Source organism: Saccopteryx leptura, chromosome 6 (genome assembly GCF_036850995.1).
Source record: "Saccopteryx leptura isolate mSacLep1 chromosome 6, mSacLep1_pri_phased_curated, whole genome shotgun sequence".
NCBI classification, from domain to species: Eukaryota; Metazoa; Chordata; class Mammalia; order Chiroptera; family Emballonuridae; genus Saccopteryx; species Saccopteryx leptura.
The window spans coordinates 29,682,576-29,701,878 of NC_089508.1; the positions used below are offsets into that span (position 1 = coordinate 29,682,576).

General features: G+C 42.3%; 1 protein-coding gene across 8 annotated transcripts in view; it reads right to left on the bottom strand.

Moving 5' to 3' along the window:
* Nucleotides 1-19,303, bottom strand: part of SIPA1L1 (signal induced proliferation associated 1 like 1) — a 372,985-nt gene that overhangs the window by 56,833 nt on the left and 296,849 nt on the right. The window lies entirely within an intron of this gene.

A 19,303-nucleotide genomic window follows, 5' to 3' on the forward strand; every position in this document is an offset into this window, starting at 1 on the left:
TTGAGTCTATAATTAAGCACAGCATTTTACCACAACTTAGCAATTAAAACACTATTCATCTAGGGAACAGGACTAAGTTAAAGTCTGTCTTCAGCCATGTATATCAACCAGGGATTCTTCCAGAACTGCATAAAATAAAATAAAATAAATCTTGAAATGATTCAAGGTAATGAATGCTATTTCGTGCTATAATCAGAGTATATGCCAAGTCGTGTTCAAATCCTAACAACTCTTCCCTCTGTCTTTTCATCTTTTCCTAAAGTGTACTTTGAGAACCAGAGCTACCCTGGGCTTGCTGACCATACGATTCATAACAGCTCTTCAGACGGGATCATGGAAATCCTGTTCTGATGAGCCTCCTGTGACAAGGTCGATTTTTACGACAAGGAATATGTCTCTTGTACGGTTAGGGAAATACAGCCGCTCATCACGCTGAGATAAATGGCTCCACACTCCACAGCTGTTGGCAAGCTGTTGGAAGTTCGCAGCCTGGCATACATTATGGGTGCCTCGGGAGAACAATCAATTTGTTATCTAAGGGTAATTGTAAAGAACAAAGTATAAAACTGGATTGCCGGTAGGACCAGCTACATAATCTGTGAGGCTCAGTGTAAAATGAAAATATGGGTCCCCCCTTGTTCAAACTCTATTACAGATTTCACGGCAGTGACAGCAGAGCACTAACTCTGGAAGGAACCCTTCTAGGCATGGGAGCTGTGCAGCTGCTGGCCCTGCCCGTGGCGCCAGTGACTGGGCCCTCAGCGGGCTAGCACGCATGCGCCCACTAGGCAAGCATTTCCCGTGTGTTTCCTGTGTGCAGCGGTGGGTTTACTTCATAGAGCATGGTGGCTGAGAGAGGGGCTCTAGAGTCTGATGGCCTTGAGGCTCGTCTCAGCTCCCCACTCACCAGCTATGGCTTTGCACAAAGTATTTCATCTCTCAATCCCCGGGCTCCTTATCAATAAAAGAGGTAAACAGCAGCCAACTTATTGGGCTGTTGTGTGGGTTAACTGAGCAGACTTGCGCAAAGAATTCTGAACAGAGCCTAACCTAGAGCAAGAGCCCAATAAAAGCTATTTAGTTTTTAAGAGAAATACAAATAAAATGTGACCGTCATGAAGGCAGTACAGAAAGAATGTAGAGGGGTTCAGTCAGGTTAAAGGTCAAATCCTGTTGGGAAAACCGGGAGGGGGGAAGCTTATAAAGAAATGCACTTAAGATGGGTCTTGTAAAAAACTAAGGACTTTCACAACAGTCGGGAGTCAGGACACAGGAATGTGAGGCCACCATGATGTCATGTTGATGGAAGCACTAGTCATGGGTGGGAGATGGTGGGGGCCATGACCGAAAGGATGGGTGGGTCTTGCAGGCTGAGCCCCCGTGGAGCTGGGGAAGAAGACATTCACCTACGAGGAAGCAGGAAGCACGGAAGGTTCTGCAGAGAAGAAAGGTGGGGTCAGAGCGGACCCAAAAGACCTGGGTCAGCAAGGGGATGCCCAAATAATGCCTCGGTTTTGTCTGTTTGTTTTTGCGGAAGTACAAGACAACTGATGAAGTAAGTCTAAACTTTGAGAAAGAGATACAGATAGACAAGAACCATAAAGTCCACCACAAATTCTAACCTCTTTGGTGAGTCCTACCCTCTACCAATATTCACAAATATTTCACAAAAAGAAGTCAACAACCAAATCTTTTAGTGATTATTATTATTATTATTACTATTATTTCTTCTTCTCCTCCTCCTCCTCCTTCTTCTTTCTTCTTTTTTCTTCTTCTTCTTTCTTCTCCTTTTCCTTCTCTTTCTTCTTTTTTTGGCATGCTAGGGTTTTAAAGACTGGAAAATACTAAACAAATTCTCTCCCTATCTCATTATGCAAACAAAAACAAGAGGAGCAGAAGCCGAAACACAGCATGCCACGCTGGTCCGAGCGGCTGCCCACGTGCACCTACTTCCCATGGTCTTTGAGGCCCACACCCTGCACCCCTTTACAGCTGCCCTAAGCTGGGAGGAGAGAAAACACCAGACAGGCGACTTCCTTTCCCATAGACTTCTACCAGCTCCAACGCTCTTTTCAGAAACGGTGAGTTCTACAATAAATGCCATTTGCACACTAGCCCATCAATTACTTACAAGTACATAGTGCTGGCCAGGGTTTGGGGCTACATTATGCTTTTATCTCTACATCCTGCTTTTATTTTGTGCCATTTTGGTATACCATCGTCATTTGTCATTTTCTAACTGTGATGGGAAACCAAAGAGTCAAACGAAAAGCAATACATTGGGAGAATACAGGCTACTTCAACAGGCTGGATTCGGATTCTCTCCGGGTGTGGAGACTGGCAGGGAGATCATAAACTCCTACAGGCACTGCAAGCAGAGCCACAGACATACGTGTAAGCTCTGTCCTCGGCTGTCTTTCCTTGTGTGTTTGTGCTTGTCCCTTAAAATGAACATAAAGATCCTAAAGAAGTGGGCCCACAGAGAACGATCCAAGGCATCTTTATGTGGCCTGAAGCCGTGCCTGCCAAGACTTCTTATGGTCCAGCCACCAGCCTAGAGCCCTGTGGTCAGAGCACAAACACACCCAGCCCACAGAAAAACACACCTGGGTGCAAGGTCACTGAACTCTGCCCGCCAGCCCTGACGACTCTGCTCATCTTGTTCTTCCATAGCCGTTGGTCCTGCAGGCTAGAGGAACGGAAACCCCCTTTCTCCTCAAGCACTTGATGGCAGATCCCAGACTGCTACTCTGTCACCACACTGAGGGATCCTCACGAGTGGAAGCAGACCTCGGTCAGACCGTCGTTCAGTGTCCAGGACTCTGAACAAGAGGCTCGTGGGGAAACTGCACGCAGACGATTGTTGGGGTGGGTCTACAGGGGTCTCAAACTCAACTCAGCATGTGGGCCGCAGAGCAAGATCACAGCCGTTCGGCGGGCCGCACTAGGTCTACAAAAGGCAACTGTTACACAACACTTTTTCTCACTGCAGTTGAAAACAAAAAAAAAATCAGTACAACAAGCACAATCGTACATGCAGTTTACTCAGTGTCACAAAACGACCAGAAACTGTAGTTCGCATCACAACTGCTGTTAACTAAGCTAAGATCTAGCTAGGATGCTAGAGAAATGAAAAATACAAGTAGGCCCCTAGGTTTACTTAATTTTATCCAAAATATTTTGAACTTTGTGGATTAGTCTGCAGGCCGCACAAAATTGTTCGGCGGGCCGCATGTGGCCCGCGGGCCGCGAGTTTGAGACCCCTGGTCTAGGTAGCTAATCGGTCTTGATTATCACTAATTTCTACACATTTAAAAATATGTTGTACAATCAATAGATCTTAAAGAAAAACATCAGTGATTTCAAATGTAAAGCAGAATATTCTTTTTCCCCTGGAGAGTAATTTAAATTCCCAAAGATGGAAGTGTTCCTGTAGCTGATGTCCAGTCACCAGGCAAGCAGCCCAGCACTCTCCCTCTCTTCTCCATGTGCAGGAGGGTTATAGCAGGACACGCAAGGTCTGGCTTCTGGAAAGGCTTCCCCATGTTGCGCATGTACGTGAGTGTGTGTGCATGTGTGTGCATGCATGCGTGCAAGCGAGCGTGTATTAAGGGAGGGAGAGGCTCGAGAAAGCCCCAGGGCCACTGTGGGCCTCCAGACCCTCTCGTAAGCTGTGACTAGGCCAGGCCTCCCTGGGTGGTCCTAAGGCAGACCACTTCCTTGGGCTGGGGAGGAGGGCACAACCCTTGCTGGGTGTACAGAGAAGTCCAGTTTCTTCCCGACACAGAGAAACATGACCGCATGGCACCTCGCTGCTCTTCTCAGACAACATACAACTGTTTTTTACAAGATTATCTCTTAGGAGATTGGTGAAATTATATATACATAACACAGCGTTATCGAGAGCAGGAAAGCAAATCCTGGAGGGAAGGGGGAAGGGCATTGGGGGAAGGGGAACAAGGGGGATGTTGAGGGGAACATGGGGGTGGGGGGATGTATTCAGTGGGACACTTGAATCTATATAAACACAATAAATTAAAATCAATAAATGAGAAAAAGATTATCTCTTAGGGTCCATTCTAATTCACAAAAACGGTTTTTGCAGGAATTACTACAACCTCTGCATCTGCACAGTTCACCATGACTGTTTTCAGCACAACAGGCCTCCTGAATTCATCTTCTCTGTGTCACCAAAGTTAACCACGACACTGTCACTGAAGATAATACCACATGCTTGTGGAAATCCTGACCTCCCACCCGGGTAGCCAGTACGCTGAGGACGGACTCACCAGCCCAAGCCCAGTTCTACCCATAGCCCTGCAGTACACCACCTGAACAAGCTCTGTTTGACTTCCCTGTGGCTGTGTTGGGAAAAGCATTCACAAAATGACAACAACGACACACTGCAGCTACCCTTCTCTACACCTCACTGTGTGTCAGGTCTGCAGGAAGAGCTCAGGTTGGACAGAGAGGAACTGTGTTACCTTAACCTTCATAGGGACTCCGAGAGGTGGGGCCAGAGTCCCAGGGGACTCTTGGGGACACTGAAGTATAGAAGGGATAAGAACTTCTCCCTGTAACATCACTCCCAGGGGGTGGGGCCAGAATGCAAACCAAGGTCCCTCGACAGCAGGGTTTTCTGGGTGGCTCTGCAGGAAGGAAGTCCTGTGGGAACACTATCCTAGGCTGCTTTCGAGGCCCGGGGAGCCACAAACAATTCACAAGCAGATGCAGACAAGCTGGGGCCACACTGACAAATCCTGGTCTGGTTCCGGGGGCCACTCTGGAGCTTGTACAGGAAACTGGGAGGTGTGCCAAGCTCAAGCCACTGTGCCCATTTCCTGAATCTTCAATAGGAAACACCTTTGTACCATTATCCAAAAATGTGAACTTGCAAATCATCTGAATTCTAATTTCAGTTATGGATGCCGAGTACCCTAGCTCCTTTGAAGAGTTGTGAGAAATACTGTGTGTCCGTAAAGTCATGGTGCACTTTTGACCAGTCACAGGAAAGCAACAAAAGACGATAGAAATGTGAAATCTGCACCAAATAAAAGGAAAACTCTCCCAGTTTCATACCTGTTCAGTGCAGTTTGATGTGGGCTCATGCACAGATTTTTTAGGGCTCCTTAGGTAGCTCATGCACAGATTTTTTAGGGCTCCTTAGGTAGCTATCCCGTATAGCCTCTACAGACTCGTCACTGACTGAAGGCCTACCAGAATGGGGTTTCTCCACCAAACTGCCGGTTTCCTTCAACTGCTTATCCCACCAAGTAATGTTATTCCTATGTGGTGGCGCTTCGTTATAAACGCGCCGATATTCACATTGCACTTTGGTCACGGATTCGAATTTAGCGAGCCACAGAACACACTGAACTTTCCTCTGTACCGTCCACATCTCGACTGGCATGGCCGTGGGCTGCTGCGCTGTATACACAGTGTTACGTCATCATCTGCACATGCGCACATACTGCCACATCATCCTCCAGAAACTAGGAGGGTTTTCCTTTTATTTGGTGCAGATTTCACATTTCTATCATCTTTTGTTGCTTTCCTGTGACCGGTCAAAAGTGCACCATGACTTTACCGACACACTGTAGAGCATTAAGAGCCTAGTGGGTTTAAGTCAAGTATGACCTTCTGCTTTTCCTCCTGATCTTGGTGGTGAAAAAATAAACATCCCCTCCCCCGCACCACCCATAATTCAATTCCAAATTAAAACATTTTATAAGAAACTGAATCCAGAACGACTCACACTTCACTTTGAATCAACTTTAGACAGCTTTACCCACAATAAACTTTTAAAACAGAATTGAAAAATTAGCCAAAATGTTTTTTAAAGACTTCTACTTAGATCTAGCTTTAATTCTAACTTTATCTGACTACAGTGTTTCACGTTTATCTATCATTTATTTTTTATAATAAATAGATTTACCCTCATTTCCACTGACAGATGAGTTGTTGGGGAAATGAGTTTGAAAAATTTGTATTTTTTGAGTTTGCTCGCTTTTAGTGTTAAAAAAATGGTGCTGGGCAGCACCCGGTATGTGATCTGTGAAATTGCAAATTACCTTCCTGCTTGGAAAGGGCCATTGTCTTACATTTGCTGGAAGAGAGGTTTTTTCGAGCCAGAAAGTTTTGCAGAGAAAGAAGCCATGTTTGCGAGTGAGAGCAGAGAGAATGCAGAGTGCTGAGGAAGGAGCCAGTTTGTGCAGAGAAAGAGAAAGAGGAGGTGTGAAAATGGGGAACCAGAGGTAAGGGGCTTTGTGAGCTCCACTGAGACTGATGGGGCCTTTGATTCTAGGAGGAACCGGAGAAGATTCTCCTAGTTGTGGAACCGGAGAATGTGTCAGGGCTTTGTGAGCTCTGAATGAATAAAGAGGGAACTGTTTTCCCTGTGTGTTTGCTCATTGGCCAGTGCGAGGCTTGAATAAAGGAATGGCCCACCATTTTTGGCTCCACTGTTTCTTTACTCTCTGTTCGAATTCAATGAGAACCTGCATGTGCAAGGCTGTGACGGCTATGACTACTGGCCATACATCAATGGACAAGCAATATGTGCTACATATGTACACTAGAATATTAAGAGTATTATTCAGCCTTAAAAAGAAAAGATGGACTGAATGTACCCCTCGCCCCCCCACACACACCAAATTCATATGTTAAAGCCTTAACCCCATTAGGCATTAGGAGGTGGGTACCTTCGGGAGTTAATTAGGCTTAGATGAGGTCATGCGAGTGAAGCCTCCATGATGGGAACTGTCCCCTTCGAAGAAGAGGGAGAAACACTAGAGTGTCCTCTCTCTGTCACATGAGGACACAGCAAGAAGTCAACTGGCCTGCAGTTCCCAGGAGGATGGTTTTCATGAAGAACTGCATCTGCTAGGGCCCTGGTCTCGGACTCTCTGCCTTCTGAACTGTGAGAACAGAATGTCTGTTGCTTAAGCGTCCCGGCTATGGTATGTTGTTATAGTAGCCGGAGCTAAGACCGGAAGGAAAATCTGACATATGCTACCGCATGAATGAACCCTGAAAGACATTATGCTTAAGTGAAACAAACCAGTCACAAAAGGACAAATATTATATGATTCTTCTTACATGAGGCACCTAGAGTAGTCAACTCCTAAACAGAAAGTGGAATGGTGGTGGCCAGGGCGAGGGGGCGGGAGGCGGAGAGGGCTGGGGGTGGAGGAGGCCACTACTGTATAGTGGATACAGAGCTGCCGTCAGGGAAGATGAGTTCTGCAGACAAATGATGGTGAGAGTTGCACAACAACACTTACATGCATTTAATGATCAAAATGGTAAATTCCATTATGTATATTTTAGCACAATAGAAAATAAAAAACTATTTTCTCATGAATTAATTTACTTCTGTTCCCACTTCTTTAAATAAGCTCTTTTGCATATTGGTTTAGTTACTAAATAAAGTGTTTTAAAAATTCATTAAGAGTCTGTTAAATCACAGGCACCTGAGGCTGGTTGCGGGGATACGACCTTGACTAAGACAGATGGCCTCAAGTGGGAAACATGAAGATTATAATGAAGAAGGAGTTCTGTGAAGAAAGATGTTTAGTGATAGGGACAGTCCCAGGAGGGGCAATTAAGGGAGAGGTAGGAGAGGGTGTTTGGAGACATGAAAGCCACGTCTTGGAGGCGGTGGGGCGGGGCTTGGTGTGGAGATGCCAGCGGCTCAGCTGCCGGGAGAGGGAGCGGAAGACAGGTCAGCAGAGCAGCAGGTGGAAAGGTGGCAGGGAGAGTCACGGCCAGAGTCATGCACAAGCCTAGAGCCTGGGGTGGCAGGTGGGAGCAAAAGAGCAGGCAGGGAAGTCGGGGGAGATGGTAATGAAAGGCACAGTCCGAGGAGCATGTCCATGTTTATTAGGCTGTCCCCTGCATACGCAGCATGGAAGGATGGAGAGTTGTTTTAGGCAGAAAACCTTTCTGGTGATCCCCTAATGCAATGACAAGGAGGAGGCTTAAAAAAATACCAACAGGTATGACGAACCCGATAACTCAATGGTGTGAAGATGTGGATGCGGGCGGAGGGGAAGGTAGTTATGACCCCTTGTTCTGCTCTGGATACTCAGGTGGGTGGCAAAGTCCTTCAGTGAGGTGGGGAACACGTGAGAATGAAGAGGTGGTGGGGGGCAGGAAAGAAACTGAAGTCAGTCTGGACTCATAGGAGACACTGAGACTGTCAAGTACAGGTAGTTCTGTCAGTAGGTAGGCGTACGAATGTAAAGAGTAAAAAAAAGAGCCTGACCAGGTAGTGGCGCAGTGGACAGAGCATGGGAATGGGATGCGGAAGACCCAGGTTCAAAACCCTGAGGTCTCCAGCCTGAGTGCAGGCTCATCTGGTTTGAGCAAGGCTCACCAGCTTGAACCCAAGGTCTCTGGCTTGAGCAAGGGGTCACTCAGTCTGTTAGTAGCCCCCAGTCAAGGCACATATGAAAAAGCAACCAATGAACAATTAAGGTGCCGCAACAAAGAATTGATGTGTCTCATCTCTCTCCCCTCCTGTCTGTCTGTCCCTCTCTCTGACTCTGTCACAAAAAATAAAAAAAAAATAAAAAGTAAAAAAGAGATCAAGGCAAAATATAGGCTATTAAGGAACTGACCACATACAGATGATAGCTGAGGTACCTGAAATAAACTCTTCTGAGATACTGTACCGTGTGGGATTAAAAGAAAAATGAGGAAGAAATCATAGGGCACACAAAATTTGGGGGGTGATGAGACAGGTTTAAAGAAATAACAACAACAAAAAAGGTTTTGGAAAACAAGCAAAAGGAGTTTGAAGGAGAGCAGCTTTGGCCTCACAGATACGGTCGTCAGAGGAAAGCAGCTGAGCAGCCCAGGGAAGCTCAAACATTCCACAGTTCAGGGTCCTCAAGTCCACCAGCCACAGTCCACGTGGACAGCATTGGAAAGTACTAGTCCTGGAACCTCTAACCACAGCTAATGCTCTAAATAAACCAAGAGTAAGAATTAACCAGCTGCTTGCTTTGTCTCAAAGTAGACAATGACGCAGTGGAAACTAGCACAGAACCTGCACAAAATAAATTTAGAAAAGATTTTCTTAAAAATAAAGATCAAATGAGCACATGACTAATAATGCTCTCTGAGAGAACTCTAAGTTTCTTTGAACAATATTCACCAGGCACATTGCTCACACCCTGTATGCTGCTAGCCTGCTGAGGAGGGGTGGGGGTGGGGCCGCAGATGCAGCCGTGTATGACGCTATGTAAATGAAGAGGAAGCACTCTCCATTCAGCTGCTTAGAGCTAAATGCAGGGGGAAAGGGGAGCAGTATGGCATGCAGGTTAAACTCAGAAGCACCAACAGTTCAGTAAGATCCAACACCAACTATTTATATAAAAGCTGGTAATACTTCATCTAAAAACAGAGAAAGGAACTTTCTTTTATATGCTAAGATGCCTGTTGTTTATGCAAAGCCCCTGAACTAGCTTAACTTTTCTGAGCATATTAACACAGCTCAGGGTATTAGTACTGATCCTGCATTATGAATAAGCAGCAAAGCTCCATGTGCTACGGCCAGCTATTTTTATTTCAGTCCTACCCTTACACTCTAGATACATTTGAGGCCAAAATGATGACTGCATCATAGTGCCTATTTTTGTGGACTACATATTAATTCTGTTAATAAATATCAGCCCCACAAATACTATAAAATTCCATACCAAAAAGGCCACCTGGATAGCATAAAAGCTCATATATTTAAACCAAAAAGAACTTAGACTTTATTCTATTTAGATGGCAAATGAATATTCTGTTCTTATTGCATCAGTTTCTCTTCATGTATAGAGAGAACACAATTCAACAAAGTAATTCTTGTTCAAAACTCCAAATACTAACACATTTTAGTATGTTATAAAAAACTCTGATCTTGATATTAAAGAAAAAAGGATAACCTATTTAACTAGTATATGTTTTAAAAATCCTAATGACCTTTAAGTCTAGGATTTTACATCCAATTCGAGTAAAACTGTGGTTTTACAAGCAGTAAACTAAGGTTTTTGTCTGCCATGAACCATGCTGGATCCAGTCATGGTGAACAAAGCAGGCAAAGCCATGTGTGTCTCTCTTCCCCACTTTTTTTTTTGTGACAGAGAGAGAGAGAGAGAGACAGATAGGGACAGACAGACAGGAAAAGAGAGAGATGAGAAGCATCAATTCTTCATTGCAGCACCTTAGTCTCCTTAGTTGTTCATTGATTGCTTTCTCATATGTGCCTTGATCACGGGGCTACAGCCAGTGACCATGGGGGCATGTCTATGATCCCATGTGCAAGCAAGCAACCCTGCACTCAAGCCCGTGCTCAAGCCAGTGACCTTGGGTTTCAAACCTGGGTCCTCCACGTCCCAGTTCAACACTCAACACTATTCACTGCACCACTACCTGGTCAGGCTCTCTCCCCCACCACTTGATAGATAGATAGATAGATAGATAGATAGATAGATAGATAGATAGATAGATAGATAGATAGATATAAGATAACAGAGACTGCCCAGGCACGCAGGTGGCACCTGGGGCAGGGCTGGTGTGGAGGGGAGAGGCAAACAGACAAGCACCCAGCCAGGGTCCTCACTTCCATATCTCAACAATGTATTTTGTGCTCAGGAAGATGATAAAAGGAATGTTTAAAACTTTCATGTATATTTTAATATATTTTTTGAAAGAAATTATATTCCCAGGTAAACTTTATGAGTCTGTGAATTCACAAAGGGCTCAGGAATTATTCTCAATGAATGTCACGAGTCTATTTTACACCTGAATATTCCTGAAATAGCAGCATATGAGTTTCTCAACTATTACTTCTACTTACAACTTGAAATTTAAACTTAAAGAAGAAATACTGTATTACTAAAATTTAGGAATGATGGGCTAGGAAATTAAACCCTTAAATTATCAGAGAGGAAGAATATTCAGCCTGTGGCTCAGCAGTAGAGCATCAGCCTGGCATGTGGAAGTCCCAGGTTTGATTTCCAGTCAGGGCACACAGGAGAAGCAACCATTTGCTTCTCCACTCCTCCCCCTCTCACCTCTCTCTCTTCTTTCTCTCACCGCTTCCAAAGCCATGGTTCATTCGAATAAACTGGACCCAGGTGCTAAGTAAGGCACCATGGCCTTACCTCAGGCACTAAAATAGCTTGGTTGCTGAGCAATGGAGCAATGGCTCCAGATGGGCAGAGCATTGCCTGGTAGGGGACTTTCTAGGTAGATCCCAGTAGGGGTGCAGGCGGCAGTCTGTCTCTTTGCCTCCCCGCCTCTCCCCAAAATTTCAACAAGTTCTTCAACCAGTGACAGAAAAATCTATCCTTGGAGCATCTGGAAGTCCCACACACTGAACATGAAGTGCTATTAACAAAACCACTCTCAGATGCCATTAAGGAAAAGGAAATCAATTATTATGGATTAAAAAAACAGAGATGTAGCACAGATAGATGAGAAAAAATCTATGGAGAAAAAATTTAATATATTGGAAACCTTGGAGCTAAATGACAGAATTTAAAATAGAAATCCTAAAAATACTCAGAGATATACAAGAAAACACAGAAAGACAATTTAGGGAGCTCATAAAACAACTCAACGAACACAAAGAATATATTACTAAGGAAACTGAAACTATAAAAACAAATCAAACAGAGATGAAAAACTCAATTCATGAACTGAAAAACAAGGTAACAAGCTTAGCTAATAGAACAGGCCAGATAGAAGGTAGGATTAGTGACATAGAAGACAAGCAACCTGAGGCACAACAGAGAGAAGAAGAGACTCAAAAATTTTAAAAAATGAGAAAGCCCTACAGAAATTGTCTGACTCCATCAAAAAGACTAACATAAGAATAATAGGTATATCAGAAAAAGAAGAGAGAGAAAACGGAATGGAGAACATATTCAAACAAATAATAGATGAGAACTTCCCAAGCCTGTGGAAAGAGCTAAAGCCTCAAATTCAAGAAGCAAACAGAACTCAGAGTTAAGCAAACAGAGTTTTCTTAACCCCAACAAACCACATTATAATGAAATTGGCACAAACCAACGACAAAGAAAAAATTCTCAGGGCAGCCAGGGAAAAGAAGAATACAATTTATAAAGGAAGGTCTATTAGATTATCATCGAATTTCTCAGCAAAACCTCTACAAGCTAAAAGAGAGTGGACCCCAATATTTAAAGTTCTGAAAGAGAGGAACTTTCAGCCAAGAATATTATACCCATCAAAGCTATCCTTCAAATACGAAGGAGAAATAAAAACATTCACAGATACAGAAAAGATGAGGGAATTTATCATCAGAAAACCCCCACTCCAGGAAATATTAAAGGGAGTTTTCCAGCCAGATACAAAGAACAAAACAAAACAAAACCATAAGTAAAAGCTCCACCAAGAACACAATAAAACCAAATTTAAACTGTGACAACAAAAACAAAAAAAATGGCTCAGCGGTAGAGCGTTGGCCTAGCGTGCGGAGGACCCGGGTTCGATTCCTGGCCAGGGCACACAGGAGAAGTGCCCATTTGCTTCTCCACCCCTCCGCCATGCTTTCCTCTCTGTCTCTCTCTTCCCCTCCCGCAGCCAAGGCTCCATTGGAGCAAAGATAGCCCGGACGCTGGGGATGGCTCTGTGGCCTCTGCCTCAGGTGCTAGAGTGGCTCTGGTTGCAACATGGTGACGCCCAGGATGGGCAGAGCATCGCCCCCTGGTGGGCAGAGCGTCGCCCCTGGTGGGCGTGCCGGGTGGATCCAGGTCGGGCGCATGCGGAAGTCTGTCTGCTGACTGTCTCTCCCTGTTTCCAGCTTCAGAAAAATGAAAAAAAAAAAAAAAAAAAAAAAAAAAAGGGAGAGGATGGAGATTAACAGTAGCAAAGGACGATAGAGTGCAGAAGCACTCATAAGATAGTGTACTACAATGAACATGGTAGGTACCCTTTTCATTACTTAATGGTAACCACTCCTGAAAAAAATCCCACAGAAGCACATGACTTAATAAAGGTAGCAACAGAGGAAAGATATATGGATTACAAGCAAACAAAAACAAATGATAGAAAAACAAAAGAGAAAAATCATACAAGATACAAAACTAACAAAGCAATTTATAAAATGGCAACAGGGAACCCACAAGTGTCAATAATTACAATAAAATGTAAATGGATTAAACTCACCAATAAAAAGACACAGAGTAGCAGAATGGATTAAAAAAGAAAATCCAACTGTATGCTGCCTACAAGAAACACATCTAAGCAACAAAGATAATAACAAATTCAAAGTGAAAGGCTGGAAAACAATACTCCAAGCAAATAACATCCAAAAAAAAGCATGTGTAGCAATACTCATATCTAATAATGCTGACTACAAGACAGCAAAAGTAATCAGAGACAAAAATGGTCATTTCATAATGATTAAGGGGACACTGAATCAAGAAGACATAACAATTCTTAATATATATGCACCAAACCAAGGAGCACCAAAATATATAAGACAGCTACTTATTGACCTAAAAACAAAAACTGACAAAAATACAATCATACTTGGAGACCTCAATATACCGCTGATGGCTCTAGAATGTTCATCCAAACAGAAAATCAATAAAGATATATTGGCCTTAAACGAAACACTAGAGCAATTGGATATGATAGACATCTACAGGACATTTCATCCCAAAGCAATATTTTTCTCTAGTGTACACGGAACATTCTCAAGAATTGACCATATATTGGGCCACAAAAATAACATCAGCAAATTCAAAAAAATTGAAATTGTAACAAGCATATTTTCTGATCATAAAGCCTTGAAACTAGAATTCAACTGCAAAAAGAGGGAAAAAAACCAACAAAAATGTGGAAACTAAACAACATACTTTTAAAAAATGAATGGGTCAAAGAAGAAATAAGCGCAGAGATCAAAAGATATATACAGACAAATGAAAATGACAATACGACATATCAGAATCTCTGGGATGCAGCAAAAGCAGTAATAAGAGGGAAGTTCATATCACTTCAGGCCTATATGAACAAACAAGAGAGCCCAAGTAAACCACTTAACTTCATACCTTAAGGAACTAGAAAAAGAAGAACAAAGACAACCCAAAACCAGCCGAAGAAAGGAAATAATAAAAATCAGAGCAGAAATAAATGAAATAGAGAACAGAAAAACTATAGAAAAAATTAATAGAACAAGGAGCTGGTTCTTTGAAAGATCAACAAAATTGACAAACCCTTGGCAAGACTCACCAAGTAAAAAAGAGAAAGGACTCACATAAACAAAATCTAAAATGAAAGAGGAGAAATCACCACAGATATCATAGATATACAAAGAATTATTGTAGAATACTACGAAAAACTATATGCCACCAAATTCAACAATCTAGAAGAAATGGATAAATTCCTAGAATAATACAACCTTCCTAGACTGAGTCAAGAAGAAGCAGAAAGCCTAAACAGACCAATAAGCAGGGAGGAAATAGAAAAAACTATTAAAAACCTCCCCCAAAATAAAAGTCCAGGCCCAGACGATTATATTAGTGAATTCTATCAAACATTCAAAGAAGACTTGGTTCCTATTCTACTCAAAGTCTTCCAAAAAATTGAAGAAGAAGCAATACTGCCAAACACATTTTATGAGGCCAACATAACCCTCATACGGAAACCTTGCAAGGACGGCACAAAAAAAGAAAACTACAGACCAATATTTCTAATGAATACAGATGCTAAAATACTAAACAAAATACTAGCAAATTGAATACAACAACATATTAAAAAAATAATACATCATGATCAAGTGGGATTCATCCCAGAATCTCAAGAATGGTTCAATGTACGTAAAACGGTTAACGTAATACACCATATCAACAAAACAAAGAACAAAAACCACATGATCTTATCAGTAGATGCAGAAAAGGCATTTGATAAAATACAACACAACTTTATGTTTAAGACACTCAACAAAATGGGTATAGAGGAAAATATCTCAATATGATAAAGGCCATATATGACAAACCATCAGCTAACATCATATTAAATGGCATAAAACTGAGGACTTTCCCCCTTAAATCAGGAACAAGAGAGGGCTGTCCACTCTCTTCACTCTTATTTAACATGGTGCTAGAAGTTCTAGCCCGAGCAATCAGACAAGATAAAGAAATAAAAGTCTTCCATATCGGAAAAGAAGAAGTAAAGGTGTCACTTTTTGCAGATGATATGATCCTATACATCGATAACCCCAAAGACTCCACAAAAAGATTACTAGAAACAATAAACCAATACAGTAAGGTCGCAGGATACAAAATTAATATACAAAAGTCCATAGCCTTTCTATATGCCAACAACGAAACATTAGAAAATGAACTCAAAAAAATAATCCCCTTCACGATTGCAACAACAACAACAAAATACCCAGGAATAAACATAACAAAGAATGTAAAGGACCTATATAATGAAAACTACAAAGCATTGTTAAGGAAAATCGAAAAAGATACAATGAAATGAAAAAATATTCCTTGTTCTTGGATAGGAAGAATAAATATAATCAAAATGGCTATATTACCCAAAGCAATATACAAATTTAATGCAATTCCCATAAAAATTCCAATGACATTTTTTAAAGAAATGAAACAAAAAAATCATCAGATTTATATGCAACTATAAAAAACCCCAAATAGCCAAAGCAATCCTAAGGAAAAAGAATGAAGCTGGGGGCATTACAATACCTGACTTTAAATTATATTATAGAGCCACGACAATCAAAACAGCATAGTATCGGCAGAAAAATAGACACTCAAACCAATGGAACAGAATAGAAAACCCAGAAATAAAACTACATATATATGGTCAAATAATTTTTGATAAAGGGGCCAACAACACACAATGGAGAAAAGAAAGTCTCTTCAACAAATGGTGCTGGGAAAACTGGAAAGCCACATGCAAAAGAATGAAACTCGACTACAGTTTGTCCCCTTGTACTAAAATTAATTCAGAATGGATCATAGACCTAAATATAAGACCTGAAACAATAAAGTACATAGAAGAAAACATAGGTACTAAACTCATGGACCTTGGTTTTAAAGAGCATTTTATGAATTTGACTCCAAAGGTAAGAGAAGTGAAGGCAAAGATCAATGAATGGGACCACATCAGACTAAGAAGTTTTTGCTCAGCAAGAGAAACTGACAGCAAAATAAACAGGACAGCCAACTAAATGGGAGATGATATTTTCAAACAACAGCTCAGATAAGGGCCTAATATCCAAAATATACAAAGAACTCATAAAACTCAACAACAAACAAACAAACAATCCAGTAAAAAAAATGGTAAGAGGACATGAACAGACACTTCTCCCAGGAAGAAATACAAATGGCCAACAGATATATGAAAAGATGCTCATCTTCATTAGTTATTAGAGAAATGCAAATCAAAACTGCAATGAGATACCACCTCACACCTGTTAGATTAGCTATTATCAACAAGACAGGTAATAGCAAGTGCTGGAGAGGCTGTGGAGAAAAAGGAACCTCATTCACTGTTGGTGGGAATGTAAAGTAGTACAACCATTAGGGAAGAAAGTATGGTGGTTCCTCAAAAAACTGAAAATAGAACCACTTTATGACCCAGCAATCCCTCTACTGGGTATATTCCCCGAAAACTCAGAGACATTGCTACGTAAAGACACATGTAGCCCCATGTTCATTGCAGCACTGTTCACAGTGGCCAAGACATGGAAACAACCAAAAAGCCCTTCAATAGATGACTGGATAAAGAAGATGTGGCACATATACACTGTGGAATACTACTCAGCCATAAGAAATGATGACATTGGATCATTTACAACAAAATGGTTGGATACAGAGTGAAATAAGTAAATCCGAAAAAACTAAGAACTGCATGATTCCATACATAGGTGGGACATAAAAACGAGACTAAGAGATATGGACAAGAGTGTGGTGGTTATGGGGGGGGGGGGAGGGGGGAGAAGAGGGAAGGAGAGGGGAAGGGAGAGGGGAGGGGGAGGGGCACAAAGAAAACCAGATAGAAGGTGACGGAGGACAATCTGAGTTTGGGTGATGGGTATGCAACATAATTGAATGACAAGATAACCTAGAGATGTTTTCTTTGAACATATGTACCCTGATTTATTTATGTCACCCCATTAAAATTAATATAAATTAAAAAAATTGTAAAAAAATAATATCCATCTAAATTGTCACATACCTCAAAATGAAGATGAGCCAAATGACCTGAATAGCCTGAAAACATAGGGCTGGGGTTTTCCAAGTAACCTACATCCTCCAGCATAAAATCTAAAATCCGAGTCGTGTTCTGAAGAAAACCTGAAGCTAAGGCGCATGAGAAGTAACTGAGAAGAGGTGGAATTTCCCTGAAAACCACTGGTGGCCTCACTTCTGCCACTTACCCATAGGTTAAGAGGTTCTCAGTCGTCTATGGTGAGCACCCCGCGACTGCTTTCCCTCTGGGTGGAGTTGAGATGAAAGGCAGACACAAGCACACGCAGAAATGACCTCTGCAACTCAAAGTGCTCCATCCGGGAAAAGATGGAGCCGATTCCCTGTCTAGCACTAAAAGCTGCTTATATCATAGATGATCAATTAGCTACAAAAGGTATTTTCACATTTGGAGGTCAGTATGTTCAGCAACAATCTTCAGTTCCTGTTGCAGAAATTAAACTCAATGTGGAATTGAAACATATTCTGCTACTGCGTTATATGGAATATTGTGTAAAGAAAACAATTCAATTTCACTTGTAAAAGCCCGATGATTGTTCTGGAGAGAAAGAAAATAGTATTGAGAGGAAAAGATGTTCCTTCTTTAAACAATGGTTCCCTAGGTTCATCTTTCAAACTGCAAGCCAAAGTAGGAATTAACACACACCTTAGAGAGAGCCAACTTGGAATGTGTAGAACAAAGAATTTATTCAGAGATCTCTTGGATGTTTTTCCTCAAAAATAATGAAAATGAGAGGAGTCCAGATGGGAATGAAGCCACTTTGGGAGAGGAATCTTTTGAGATAAATAGCAAGGCTCTGTAAATAAATCTCTAGGATTAAATGAGAAACTTTGGAAAGACAAACGCATATTTTTTTATTGTTTTTTTACTAAATTATTTATATATGATATTCTAGTATTTCTGAAATATAGTAGCTAAGTGACAATGTTTTATGCAATAGCTCAAAAGTTTAAACTAAGAGAAAAGACACCATATAATGTGATTTTTTAAAACCTCTAGCTTTCTGCCCCCAATCTGAACCACTGACGACATAAGCCTTGCTAGGCCCCATCTTCCTTGCCTCCCTGATCTCGCGGGACCTGGTCCCCGCTGCTGAACCACTGACGACATAAGCCTTGCTAGGCCCCATCTTCCTTGCCTCCCTGATCTTGTGGGACCTGGTCCCCGCTGCTGAACCACTGACGACGTAAGCCTTGCTAGGCCCCATCTTCCTTGCCTCCCTGATCTCGCGGGACCTGGTCCCCGCTGCTGAACCACTGACGACGTAAGCCTTGCTAGGCCCCATCTTCCTTGCCTCCCTGATCTCGCGGGACCTGGTCCCCGCTGCTGAACCACTGACGACGTAAGCCTTCCTAGGCCCCATCTTCCTTGCCGCCCTGATCTCGCGGGACCTGGTCCCCGCTGCTGAGACGAGCCAGAGCCAGAGTCACGTTTCGGCTCCCAAACACAGGGACCTTCCTTCTACCTAGCACAGCTCCTGGCACAAGGGCTTCTCGCAGCTGAAGGATCTGATCCCTCTAGTGCAGGAGCCACAAACACACTCTGAGGTGAGATCAAGACAAGCAGAGCGCAGGGGAAAGGGCAGTGGGTGAACAGAAAGAACTGGCTTCTTCTAGCATGTGACTAGCAGGTTACTGACTTAAACTGTCCCGTTCAGTAACATAAGTAAGGAGGGCAACAAATTTGTAGAGCAATTTAAAATTTCATAGCCATCTCTATTTACATTTTTTAAGTACTTAATCTGGTATAATTTTTGGCCTAGATTGTATTTCAAAGCACTGCATTTTAGCAGTGAATTCCAGACAAAAGTGCGAAGGCATCCCTGTTAAGGATAACAAGTTATCATTTGTGAGGGAATCCACAGTGACTTATTTAACAACAAACCTTGGTTTCTCGCCTTCCGGGGTCCCTCTTCCTTTTGCTTATTTACTCCGGGCTGAGTGTTTTAATACATCCCCTATCCCCAACCCCCCCAACTTGCAGAGCAGCGGAAAATATGCTTGTGTTGTACTGGCTGTTTTCATTTCTCACAATTATTAACACAGTG